This window comes from Equus caballus, chromosome 17 (genome assembly GCF_041296265.1).
Source record: "Equus caballus isolate H_3958 breed thoroughbred chromosome 17, TB-T2T, whole genome shotgun sequence".
Classification (NCBI taxonomy): Eukaryota; Metazoa; Chordata; class Mammalia; order Perissodactyla; family Equidae; genus Equus; species Equus caballus.
The window spans coordinates 26,510,653-26,525,090 of record NC_091700.1 but is presented as its reverse complement, the minus strand read 5'-3'; the positions used below and the strand labels follow the sequence as shown (position 1 = coordinate 26,525,090).

The 14,438-nt window shown below is 40.2% G+C and overlaps 1 long non-coding RNA gene across 1 annotated transcript in view; it reads left to right on the top strand.

Moving 5' to 3' along the window:
• The window catches only part of LOC138918497 (uncharacterized), a 63,010-nt gene extending 53,922 nt beyond the window's left edge, over window positions 1–9,088 (top strand). Inside the window, exons 2-3 of the long non-coding RNA XR_011427936.1 lie at window positions 6,283–6,386; window positions 7,314–9,088. This is a non-coding gene — a long non-coding RNA (uncharacterized lncRNA). The remainder of the gene's footprint in view (window positions 1–6,282; window positions 6,387–7,313) is intronic.
• The last annotated feature ends 5,350 nt before the right edge of the window (window positions 9,089–14,438 follow it).

The window sequence follows — 14,438 nt, the reverse complement described above, 5'->3', positions numbered from 1 at the left end:
AAAACATTTTACATGAGACAGACAGACCACATTGTCCTGTGGCATCATAAATAAGTCCAGTTGTTTTCGACCCCTAAGATTTACTTCTCACTCATGGTTTACATGCATCAAAGTTTGGCTGCAACTCTGTTACACACACGTCCTCCCTTAAAGACCCTGGCTGTCATTGCGGCCTCTGCTTGGGACATTGCTGGTTATCACAGCAGAGGGGAAAGAGGACATAGAAAACCAAGGATTGGCTCTTGAAACTGGAGTCAATTCTCTGCACTTTTGCTCGCATTTCACTGGCCAAAGCAAGTCAGATGGCCATGCTGGTTATCTGTTGGGTGGAGAAGTATAAGCTTCCCCAAGGTGAGGCTTGTGGATATTTGTGAACAATAAAACAATCAGTAGGGCTAATTAAATGCTAAATGCATCCTTTTCAACACTCTCAGTTCACAGGTGTTTCGGTAGGCCAGAGACCACCAAGCCTCCCCATTCTTAGCTGTCACCAAAACCGCTATTACTTGGTGTTTGGTGTCCTTTGAACTTCATCTATCTAAACTAATTTTTTCCTTTACTCTTAATTATATAAACAATACATAAATATATTCTTGTGAAATATGCAGATAAGAAAAATGAAACAAGATCAGTATGGCAGTTCCTCAAAATATTGAAAACAGAACTACCCCATGATTCAGCAATCACATTTCTGGGTATATATCCAAAAGAAAGGAAGCAGGATCTCAGAGATATTTGCACACCCATGTTCACAGCAGCACTATTCACAAAAGCTAAGAGGTGGAAGCAACTCAAGTATCCATTTATGGATAAATGGATAAACAAAATGTGGTATTTACATACAATGGAATACTATTCAGCCTTAAAAAGGGATGAAATTCAGACATACTCTACAGCACGGATTAAATGCTGAAGATATTATGCTAAGTGAAATAAACCAACCACAAAAAGACAAATAGTTTATGATTCCTCTTGTATGAGGTAGCTAAAGCAGTCAAATTCAGAGAGACAGAAAGAATGGTGGTTACTAGGGGTTGGGGGAGGGAGAAATGGAAAGTTGCTGTTTAATGGGTATAGAGTTTCAGCTTTGCAACATGAAAAAGTTCTGGAGAGCTGTTGCACACTAATGTGAATATACTTAACACTTCTGAACTATACAACTGAGAATGGTTAAGATGGTAAACTTTATGTCATATGTTTTTCACTACAATTAAACTTTTAAAAAAATAGAAGAAAATTAAAAATAAAGCAAGAGTCTCTTTGATGACCACTTTTCAATCTCATTCACCTCTGCTTATTAATTTGGCACGTATCCTTACAGACATTTTTCTATGTGTTTACACACCTACCTACATAGATAATAATAGAAATAAACAGTCTGTGTGGATTTTTTTATTTAACATATATTCCATAGCATTGCATGCATTCTCAGCAATATACCTTTTTCACTTGACAATACATGTCAGAGATATTTTAATGCTGGTATATATTGATCTAGCTTTTTAAACAAAATTGCTACAGTGATCCATAGCACAAAAGCATAACAGATCATTCAAACATTCTGCTTTTAATGAACATTTAAGTTGGTTTCCTATTTTTCACTGTTAAATCAATATCTCTTTGTGCTAATGTGAAAGTATTTCTCTACATTAGATGACTAGAAATGCGTTTTTGGATCATAGGGTGTATGTATCTAAAATATTTTAATTTATATTGCCATGTTACTCTCCAAAAGAGCTGAACCACATATAATGAAGGAAAATATCATTTCCTCTGCTTCCTCAACACTTGCTGTTACCACTCTCTTCAACTTTTGCCAAACTGATGGTTGAAAATGATATCTCATTCTTATTTAATCTGCGTTTCCCTGATTGCTATTGAATTTGAGGATCTCCTCATTTAGTTGCTGGTCATTTGTGTGTTTTCCTCTAAATTGTCTTTTTATATTCTTTGCCCAAGGCCCTTTTTTTTGTACTTTCTCCTATTGATCTGTAAGAATTACTTATTTATTCTGTCTATTTATCCTTTGTCTTTTATTACATATGTTGCAAATAGCTTTTTGCACCATTTATTTTCCAAGAGCATTTATTGAATTTTTTACTTACTGGTCCAAAGGACAACCTTTGTCATTTACTAAATTCCTATGTATGCCTACGCCTGTGTCTGGACTCTACACCGTGTTCCTCTGATCTGTGTACTCCTTCCCTTTCTGTCACAGTTTTTAAGTTACTATAAACTGTTGTGTACTTTGACATCCTCATTAGTCTCCTATTTCAAAGTCAGCCTTGCTGGTCTGGTGCATACGTTCTTCCAAATGAATTTTTGATAACATCTGACGTGGGTTATAAGCTTTGGGTTGGGGAAGGGAGCTTTAACTGGCATTGCAAAGGATTTATAGATTAATTTGAGGATGACCGACATTTTAAAAATATTCAGTCATTCAAACTAGGAACATAGTTTAACTCCTCGTTCATTCAGATTTGCTTTTTTGGTCCTTTAATAGTTTTATCTTTTGTTCTCATGAATATTATATTTTGCTTGTTGGGTTTGTTCTTAGGAATTTTAGAGGTTTGATCGGTGTTGTGAATGGATTTTTTTTCAATTACATTTTCTGATTGCTTTTGGCGGGCATTTAGGGAAGCTATTACTTTTTAAATGTTGATTTAATACCATCCACACTGATGCATTCTTATTGGTTAAATAGGTTTTAATTTATTCTTTTGGATTTTATGGATGGATAATCATGTCATCTAAATCAAAGACATTTTCATCTTTCCTTGCCAATATTTATATCTTATTTCTATTTCTTATCACTTTGGCTAAAGATTTCCGGCACAATGAATGGTACAGCAGCCTTTCCTTGTTCCTCTACTAGTAATGCTTCCAATTTTTCATCATTCGATGTGATATTTGCCATAGATTTCTGGCATATACACCTATAAACTCAGACTACCAGTAAGAAACCGTTGGCTTTTTGAAATAGCATAATCTGAGAATTTGTTTGTAAAGGGACTACAGTCAATCCTCATTGTCCATGATTCCGTATTTGCAAATTCACCTACTTGCTAAAATTTATTTATAACTCTGAAATCAATGCTTGCGGTGCTTTCACAGTTATTCACAGACATGTGCAGAGTGGCAAAAAATCTGTCATGACGTGCAGCTTCCCAGCTGAGGTTGGCCGCCCTCCACCTCCTTGTCTCAGCCTTCATAACGGAAGCGGGTGTTTTTTCACAGTCTACTTCGTGACACGCTTTTCACATTTTTGTGCTTTCGTTGGTGATTTTCCTGTTTCAAACGGCCCCCAAGCGAGGTGCTGACGTGCTCCCTAGTGTCCTAAGCACAGCCATGCACCTTACAGAGAAAATGCGTGTTGGATAAGCTTCCTTCCGGCGTGGGCTGGTCTCACTGGCTGTGAGTTCAATGTTCATGAATGGACAGTATACATTATACGAGGTGTCTTTAAACAGAAACACATGTAAAACGAGGTTCCGTATTCGTGGGTTGACAAAAATGTATGGCCAGAGGTTCTCAGGAACCTAACCCTGCATTTCTGCAGGACCAATGGTTCAGTACTCCCCAATTCAGTATTCTTGATGACTTTATAGGACAGAGCTACTGCGAATCCGTCTTTATGAAGGCTTGTGTCCTGGGGACCGCAGGGGTAGCGCAGCAACCCAAGGCTTAGGAGCAGCTGCACTTTCACCACTCCTACGTCAAAGGGACAACAGAGGGAGCAATTTCAAGAACCCAGAGAGAGACAGTCCTGTGGAGTCAGCGGCCCTTAGCAGCACAGTGACAACTCAGGTGACCTTGCGGGGAGGGAGTCAGAGGAACAAATACTCTGACCTCACTCTCATCTTCCCTCAAACTTCTTGCTGAGGTTCCTATTAGTCAGTTCCAGCAGGAAACCAGAGCACGCAGCAGGAGAGGAGAAGCCCCGACGTGTCAATGCAGATGAGCGAGATGGGAATTCAGGGGCATTGGGAATATAGCGCATCACGCATCAACTGAAGGAAGGATCCCTGTATTCCCAATTCACCAAAGAGCTTTTGTTTTGTTTTGTTTTGTTTTGTTTTTTGAGGAAGATCAGCCCTGAGCTAACTACTACCAGTCCTCCTACTTTTTGCTGAGGAAGACTGGCCCTGAGCTAACATCCGTGCCCATCTTCCTCTACTTTATATGTGGGACGCCTACCATAGCATGGCGTGTAATGCAGTGCCATGTCCGCACCTGGGATCCAAACAGGCAAATCCAGGGCCACTGAAAAGCAGAACGTGCAAACTTAACTGCTGGGCCACCAGACCGGCCCTGAAGAAAGAGCTTTTTTTTTAAACAATTAGGAATTGTTGAATTTTATCAAAATATTTTTAAAAATCTATGGTTTTCTCCTTTAATCTGTTCAGGTTGTGAATTATATTAATATATTTTCTAATGTAAAGCAATCTTGTGTAACTGGAATAATTCAGCTTGATTACTTTGCCTTATCCTTTAAATATACTAATTCAATTTGCTAATGTTTTATTTTGCATTTTTGCATTAATGATCAGTCTTTTCTAATTCTGGTATCTTGGTAAATCTAGCCTCCAAAAATTAAACTGGAAGGTTTCCATTTTTCCCATGCTCTGTAATAGTTTTTACAGCATGGAAATTATTTCTTCCTTGAAGATTTTTTAGAACTCAACACTTTCTGGGCAATCTCTCCTTATAGTTTGATGAATTCTTCATATTTCTTCCTTTATTTTTCTTTATTACATTATTCTTTAATTGCCAAAGTATAAATGTTTGCTGTAATATATACAACAATATAACAACATATTTTTTAAATGATGAAGCTCCTCCCATTCTTGCTGTCATTGTCACCCACTAAGATGACTATTATCAATAACTTGGGTGTATTCTTCCTGATCACATCACTCTGCAATTTCCTTTATTCCCCACGAATAATATATAGAAAATATCATCCAAATAATAAAGTATAACTATTTTTAATGGCTGCATAATATTCCATTGTGTGACCATGGAACTGTACGAAATCACAGTGCATGTGATTTAATCAAACATTCCCCCATTCCTTTATGGAGTTAAGTTTTCTTTCTTTTTTCTTTCTTTCCTTTCTTTCTTTTGTCTCTCTCTCTCTCTCTCTCTCTGACTACAACTGTAAATATCTTTGTACACTGGTACTTTTATTTCTATAGCATAGATTCCCAAAGAGTGGGATAGCTAGGTCAAAGGGATGTAAATTAAGATGTAAAACAGGACTCAAATCTTAGCCAGAGGTCCAAGAGTCAGAGGAAAAGAGATGGTGGGCATTCTCACATTCCTCAGGGGTCCTATACATATGTGCTCGGCTTGCAAAGGTCAAAAGCTGGTTTTAAGGCCTTAGGCCAACACCAACCTAAGAGTGGGGGTTGGGGGTAGAAGAGGCGGGGCTGAGGGAGACTTTCTCCGGAGGAAGTTCTTGAAAGGCGGGGGTATCATCCTTCTCTTTGCCCCTTTGGGAGCGGCGGAGGGAGCGACCCTCACACCTCAAGCTATTGAGAGAGGCTTCAGGGGAACACCGGGAGAACTCCATACTGTCTCCTGGAGTTTGGGGTCACAGCTACCTAGTTTCTTACTCTTGCCCCCTGAAATAAGTCTGCAGGCAAGAGGGTGACTGCAGTGGCCAAAGGCAGCGAAGTAAAGAGCCGCTTGCGCCCTGTGCCTCGCTTCCACTGACGGTGCGGTGTTCCCCTGACGGCAGGACGGAGGCGGCCTGGAGCAGTTTTGAATCCTGCTCAAGAGGTGCCTGGAGAAGTGATGAGCTCTACGAACAGGGAGTGGATGTGGAGACACCACCAGGCAGAGGAAGAGACTAACTGGGGCCGTGCAAGGGGCCCTTTGCACATCATAGAAGTAGCGACCGGGGTTTCCTGGTGGCCAAACCTGAAGGAAAGTGCTCCGTGGGGGGAAAAGGTCTGCTCTAAGGGTCTATCAAGTCCAAAGCGCGTCCACCCCCCGCTATTGACAGTGGCAGACAGGCAATACCTCTCCGGACCTCCTGATCGTCGCCCCTGCTTCCCCGTCTCCATCCGGGCCAGGTTCTAAGCCTGGAGACCGCGCGAAGCGGAGAAGCCGGCGGCCCCCCTTTCCCTCCAAAGCACCTGCCTGGCGCAGGGAGAAGCTTTATGCAAAGTCCGGAGTTTTGACTTTTACAGTGTCAATGTTTGAATAAAACTGACTAGAGACTTTTTTAAATCGAAAAGTGACAGAAAAGCTTATATAAACTGCCTTTGATGTCAGCTAGGGACAAGAAAGAAACCATAAAAGAGACGGAGTGTCACTGAGAGGAGAGAAGAACGTTGCTTTCTGCTTGCCGCCTTTGTGTCCTGCTTCTTCACCATCAGGTATGTATGAGTTATTCAGTGCCGTAGATATTGCCAGATTGCTTTCCAAAACAAGTTGTAGCAATTCACACACCTACAAGCAGCACACGAGCACGCCGCTTTCTCTGAGTCTCCGCCAGCACAGTAGTGCGCCTTCATTTGCCATTTTGGTTTGCGTGGTTTCAGTTACCCGGGGTCAGCTGTGGTCAACGGCAGTCCAAAATGGAATGGAAAATATAGTGAAAATATATAACATATATATATATAGGAAATTGGAAATATATAAATGGAAAATTCCAGAAATATACAATTCACAAGTTTTAAATTGCACACCATTCTGAGTAGGGTGATGAAATCTCATCCTGTCCCACTCCATGCAGCCCGGGGGGTGAGTCATCCCTTTGTCCGTCACATCCACACACTGTAGGCTGCCTGTTAGTCGCTTAGTAGCTGTCTGGGTTATCAGATCGACTGTCACAGTATCGCAGTGCTTGTGGCTAAGCCACCCTTATCTCACTTAGTAATAGCCCCAAAGTGCAAGAGTAGTGATGCTGGCAATTCGGATATGCCAAAGAGAAGCCGTAGAATTCTTCCTTTAAGAGAAAAGGTGAAAGTTCTTGACTTCATAAGGACAGGAAAAAAATCATATGCTGAGGTTGCTAAGAGCTATGGTAACTTTTATTACAGTATATTGTTATAATTGTTCTATTTTATTATTGTTGTTAATGTCTTATTATGTCTAATTTATAAATTAAAGTTTATCATAGGTATGCACGTATAGGAAAAAGCATAGGAAATATGGAGTTTGGTATTATCCATGGTTTCAGGCATCCACTGGGGGTCTTGGAAGGTATCCCCCTCAGGTAAGGAGGGGACTATTGTACTACTTATTTTAGCTATTGCAACCATGGGGAATAAAATTCTGTTGTGTTAATTTGCCGCCCTCAGCTAACAGACAAGATCCAGTTAACCATGGAAGGACAGCATTTGGAAGCTGGACTGGACATTAGAAATTACTGAAACCTAGAGAGACAGAAGACGTGTCAAAACCTCAAAGTGAATCATTATTACCATTTGGTAGAACAGTTCTCAGACCCATGCATTCATTAGACGCAAAATTCATCCCAAAACTTCACCTTTTAAAAGGAAGGATAATCTGCTGTGATGCTAAAATTTCTGGCGATATGATCTCATCATCATCAAGATAATCAATTATATTTACTGGTTCCCATAGGACGCATCTCAAATATTCGGTGCTTTGAAGTGCAGTGACATCCAGATATATTTAATGGACTCTCCCAGACTTCTTCTATGGATCAGAGTTTGCTGACCAACCACACCAGAAAAACAACTAGAGAAGATTTTTGAAAAGCAAAGAATACAATAATTTTATTCTCACTCAAAAGGAGTAAGAAGTGAAATGCCGCAATAGACACCATATGTATCTCCTTCCGCAGGAACCTGGCTGTTCCTAAGTCCTTTGTACTTATGCTTCTCTCGCCAAAACACAAATTCTTTCCAGTTTAGCTGGTTTTAACTCAGCACACATTCAGGATTTCTTTATGCATCACATCCAGGGAGACAGTGTAGATTTTGCATGGATTTTAAGGATATTTTACACAAATAGCATGTTTACCATGCAATTTCCTCAGGTAAGTCTTCTTCAAATTAAAATTGAATTATTATCACATTTGAATTTGTCACACACGCATTCTCTCTCCTCTATTATTCACTCCCTTCTACAGCAAAAGGGAAGTCCCAATCCTGCTGTAGAAACATAAAATAATAGAGATAAAGAGAGCCAATTGCTCTGAAATGTCATTCATTGTGAATCACATTAGCCAAGGCACAGGTGGTCTACGGTCATGGTTTAAAGAAGATGGTTCTAACTGAAGAAAACTGTCTTGGTTTTCACAGAAATAAAATCACTGATATGTTTAGGAGACACATCTAAAAACGAGAACACCTTCCGTTCCCTATGGCATTTACTCAGTACCTTCTCGGTGCTCTTCCAGCTAGACTCCAACTGTAGTCTCCCTTCTCACAGACAGCCAACCTCAGGACCTCCGACCTCCGTTTGTCCTCGCTTTCTCTTCAGTGCTTCTCTCCTGCCTGCAGGCCAGTGCTCACTGTGCATGAATGCGTCCCCCTCCAGCTCTCCCAGGACGTGCAGCACCAGCTGCCCGCGCTCTCCACCACCTCTGTGCTCGCTGCTGTCTACCCACTCTTCCCCAATCTGGAAGACACCTCCCTGTCTTCCTTCTGAGCTTGAAAGCAGCTGCCTTTCTTTCCCCTTCTCTTTATTGGCATGTTGTTCATTTACTCATTTTTTTAAATTTCAAAAGCATGTTACAAGCTCATCAAAGCACCAAACAGAACTGAAATATATAGGTAAAAAGCCCTGCCTTCTCTCTCCATCACCTCCCTATCACGCCCAGGGGGCAGCCACTGTTCACAGTGAGGGTGTGTTTTTATCAGACATTTATAGTAGATAAATAAATGTATGTCTACCTCTGTAGAGTTCTTTTACCTTCATGGAACCATAAGACACAGTTCTGTAGCTTACATTTTTCTTTTTTGTTGTTTTTAAAAATCACTAGAAAATGTAAATAATATAAAAGTATATGTTATAAAACATAAAAGTCCCTCTTTTGCCGTATTTTCCCATGAAGCCCAGCTGTCCTGTCATCACTCTGGGTCACCAAAACAAGAAAAGAAAAAAATTTCATTATGCAAAATAATTGCAAAACAGTTTGAATCTTTGTTGCAGTCTCTCTCTCTCTCTGTCACCCCTTTCCTCCCTCTCTTTACACATGCACACACACAAGCACACGCACACATACAGAAGACTGATAAGACATTCAGGTGCTTAGTTCTTGACAATCGTTAACAGAACTGCAGTCAGCAGCCCCATGCACATAGATCTTGTGCACGCATGAATATTCTGCAGCACAGATTTCTAGAAGTGGAAATGCTGTATTAGAATTATGTACCTTTAAAATTTTGTTGGATCCTGCCAAATTGCCTCCCCAAACAGCTCTACCAGTTTGTATTCTCGCAACAGTGGAGGAGAGTGTGCCTGTGTCTTCACGCCTCGGTAACGGGGCATAGTATCAATCTCCTGCGGGGTCTTTTTCCTTCTGCCAATCTAATAGGTTAAAAATAGGATCTTGTTATTTAACTTGAATTTCCTTTTTCTCTCACGTATTTTATAAGAATTGTCGATCAGCCTGGTGTTTGTCTTTAATTTTATTTGTGGTGACCTTCACTATGAGGATGTATTTCACTTGGCAAGATTTGCCTTTATGTTTTCTTGTTTTCCTCTTGTCCAGAAAAAGATTTCTTCCCCACACTAAGATTGCTAAATACGTTCAAAGTTTTCTTTTTATTTTTGTTGTTAGTGCCATGGAGTCGATTTCTGACTCCTAGCGACCCTGTGCACTGCAGAGCGGAACCCTGCCCAGTCACATTGCGCCATCCTCTCACCTCCTGGCACTCTATCAGACAGCGCTCCGCTGCTACTCACAGGGTTTTCATGACCAGTTTTTTCGGAGGTGGGTGGCCAGGTCCTTCTTCCTAGTCTGTCTTAGTCTGGAAGCTCCGCTGAAACCTGTCCACCATGGGTGACCCTGCTGGTATTTGAAATACCGGTGTTGTAGCTTTAAGCATCACAGCAACACGCAGCCACCACAGTGTGACAATCAGCAGATGGGTGGTGTGGTTCCCTGACTGGGAAATGGACCCATCCTGTGGCAGTGAGAGTGCAGAATCTTAACCACTAGACCATTTCTTTATATATATATGTTTGTATATGTATATAGATAGATTTTAAGTTGGAATTTATTCTTGTGTAAGGAATGACATAAGGATCTATATTTCTCCTAAATGGACTGCCAATCATTCCAATCTATTTATGGAATATTCATCCCTTCCTACTAATTTAAAATGTAACCTATATCATGTGAAAAATGTGTATGTGTGTGTATTTCTGCAATAATGCCACTCTTCTATAATTACTGTAGTTATATGGTCTATTTTGATGATGGACATAGAAAATTCCACTTTATTATTATTCTTGGCCAATGTCAGGGAACAACTTGTCAAAGTCCATTTTTAAAGTGCCAGAAACTTTTAGTGAGATCTCCTTGAATAAGTGAGATTATTTGGAATGAAGTCCATAGAGAGCATTGAAAAGCTCCTACATGTTCCCGGGAATGTAAAAGGCCACACACGTGTGCAGGGCTGTCTACATGCCTAGGACTGCGCACATGCTCAGGAAGGACCTGAGAAGGCCATAAGTTCTCACCTCTGGGTGACCTTCAGGCTCTGTGACAGCAAGAAGTTGAGAGCTAAGGCAGGGTTGTCAACTGTTTGCAGGAGCTCTGAAGGCATGTGTCCTTACACACTTAGAGCCGAAGGATGGGAAACATGTTGGTTCAAGGCATATTAGCTTTAAAGGCATAAATAATTTTTCCAGAAATCCAAACGAATGATTTCCACTTAAATCTCAGTGATCTGAACTAAGCCACATGGACGTATGACCGTAACTACATCTGGGAGCATGTCTTAGCTGGACACGTTGCTACTGTACAGAAAACCAGTGTCCTGTGCATGAGAAAGGCAGGCTGAACATTGGGAAGGCCACCAGCAGTGTCTGCCACAACCTGTTTGATTTCTACTTCTTAGAATTATCTTGTAGATTAATAAATAGATTTTTGAAAAGTCTGTGTAGTTTGAGTTAGTTGGGTACAAACTTTTTTATGAATCAGCTAAAACAATTTTGCCAATAGTGTTTTTATTTTCTCAATGATGGCTGTCAAAAGAGGTTTGTTAAAGTCTCGCACCATGCTTGTGCATTTTACCCGGCAACACGAGGACCTTCTAATGCTTTCTTGAGAACCACAGCTGATGCTTATAAAGTCCTTGCTCTGTATCAAGCACTGTTCTAAGTGGTTTACGTATATTAACTACTTTAAGCCTCACAATACACTTGTGAGGTAGATGCTATTACCATCCTCATGGTAAGAGAAGTAAATAGACATACAAAGATGTTAATTAACTTGCCTAAAAGAAATTAATAAGGACCAAATAATAAGGCCCAGGGTCAGGATTCAAATCGAGGCAATCTGGATGTAGTATCTGTTCTCTTAACCTCTGAGCAGCACTCAAACCAGACCACGCTTCCAGTCGTTGGTCAGTATTTTAGGTCTGCCCTATTTTCCCTCATGCCCAAATTAGACATTACGTTTATTATTTTATACCATCTGTATTTATACTTAGCAACATCTATGCTCCCGATTTCTCCTTGTTTCTCAGACATTTCCTCAAGGATATTTTTTTCCACATGTCTTTTAGTATTTCCTTTAGTGAGTATCTTTTAGAGAAAAACACTCCTAGTTTTTAAGTCAGAAAATGTCTTTGCTTAGCCTTTGTTCTTAAAGATGATTTCAGTGGATAGAGAACAGTGAAGACTCTTTATTGTCTCTTAGCACATTGAAAATAATTCATTGACTGATTACCATGGTCACTAAAAGACAAGATTTTATTCTCATTGCCATTTCTTTGTAGATAATCTGTCTTTTTTTCCTGGATGTTTTTGAGATCTTCCTTTTTGTCTTTTATGTTCTATAGTTTCTCTATGTTGAATCTGGTTGTGGACTTTTTTTCTAATTTGAGTTTCATTTGTCTTCCCATATTTGAGAACTTAAATCTAGCAATATTTCTGAAAAACTCCTAGTCATATGTTTTTGAAAACTGTCTCTTTATATATGCTAAAACTTATTACTCTTGTCTCCTTATAGTTTGGTGTACTTTTATATTTTACATCTCTGTCTTTTTGGATGGTGTTCCAAGTAATTCCTTCAGTTCACTTTATTGAACTATGTCTAACTAGTATTAACCATATTAGGATGATTAATTAATTAGTTAATTAATTAGTATTAATTAGCATTAATCATACTAATTTGTGACAATTCTTTGTCAGTCATATGTATTGCAAATACCACTCTTTGGTTTCCGTTTTCATCCTCTTAGTGGTGTCTTTGACAGACAGAAGTCCTTAATTTCAATCCAGTAATAGTCTTCAATCGGGAGACACAGCCAAAGCTTTGCAGAGATCATGCTCTCCCTTACCATGAGGGCAACTTCCAGAATGGCAGAGTAAGGACCTCTGAAAATATGCCCCTGCAGAAAAACAATGAGAAAGGTGGCAAAACCTGTCAAAATCAACTTTTTTCAGGACTCTGGAAATTAAAGTCTTCATCAATCTTGTGAGTGCTTCTTCAAGAAAAACAGCTAAATCTCAGTAAACGGAGGGATCCTTGTGACATTTCAACCTGTCCTAATCCTATAAATGTTTCCATAGTTCTTTAGTAGCCTTGAAAGCCAAATACAAAAGCTCTGAAAACCAGCAGCCTAGCAGCCACAAGAGAGGGCAGAATGAGTGCAGAGCTCCCAAAGGGTCATCCCCAAAGAATTGGCACTATTTAACCTGTCCGACTGCCTACTAAAAAGTTCCGTTGTGAGATGTTTTTTCCGGAGGAAGATTCACCCTGAGCTAACATCCGTTACCAATCCTCTTCTTCTTTTTTTTTTTTGCTTGAGGAACACCAGCCCTGAGCTAAGGCCCATGCCAAGCTTTCTCCATTTTATTTGTAGGACACCTCCACAGCATGGCTAGTGAGTGGAGCCGGTCCACACCTGGGATCTGAGCCCGCAAACCTGGCCCACCGAAGTGGAGCGCATGGAACTTTGCCACTTGGCCATGGGGCTGGGCCTAGATCTTCTCTTTCTTTGATCTGACTAGAACTCCCTTCTCTGAGAACAGTCCTACCAAAAGTTTCTATATATTCCTGGGAATCGAGAAGACCACAGACTCACACAGGGTGTCTGCATACCTAGAGCTGTGTGTATGCCGAAGAAAGAACTGAGAAAGCCCAAAGTTCCCAATTCTGGCTAACCTTGAGTGTCTGCACAAGCAGGAAGTGAAGGCTATGGCAGAGTTGTAAACTACTGTGGGAGTTTTTCAGGAATGCCCCAACACACACAGAAACCCTAGGGAAAGAATAAGAGACTTATTGGTTCAAGGCATACAAGGAAATCTCTGTGGAATCGTTAGCTGACCACCAAGCTAACAAGCAGACTTCAGTGGCCATACACGACAAAGAATACAGACTTTACAGAATTAGTCTAGGAAAGTCGCTAAATAAACAAACAACAGCAGCAACAACAACAAAAACTTTGGGAAGGAGAGAATCTTATTTCTATACTTGTCAAATTATATTATCTGAAAGGTACAGTTTTTGGCAAAAAATTACAAGACACACACACAAACAGCAAAGAATGTCTTACACACAGGAGAAAAAGCACTCAAAGGAAACTGTCCTTGAGGAGGGCTACATGTCAGACTTACTAGACAGAGACTTTAAATCATCAATCACACAGGAAATCATGTTGAAGAATAAGAGGAAAGTATGAGAATGATGTCTCACAAAATAGAGTATATCAATAAAGAGAGAGACATTATTTTTTAAAGGAAATTCTGGAGTTGAAAAGTGGAAAAACTATGATGAAAACTTCACTAGAGGGCCTCAACAGAGGATCTGAGCAGCAGAAGGAACAATAAACTTGAAGATAGACTAATTGAGATGATCCAATCTGAGGAACAAAAAGAAAAAGACTGAAGAATAATGAACAGAGCCTCAGAAACCTGTGGGACACCATCCAGCATACCAGTATACACATACAGGGAGTCCAAGAAGGAGAGGAAAGAAAGAAAGGGCGAGAAAGAATATTGAAGTAACAGGGGCCAAAAACTTCCCGCAGTGATGAAAGACGTTTATCTGCACACCCAAGCTCAATGAACTCCAAGCAGGATAATTTCAAAGAGATCCGTACCTAAATACGTCATAATCAAACTGCCAAAAGCCAAAGAAAAAGAGATAATCAGGGGATCTGGCCCTGTGTCTTAGTGGTTAAAGTTCCATGCTCTCTGCTTCAACAGCCCAGGTTTACGGGTTCAGATTATTTACATTAAATTGATATTAATCCAAAGTAGATTGTTCTAAGTTAAGA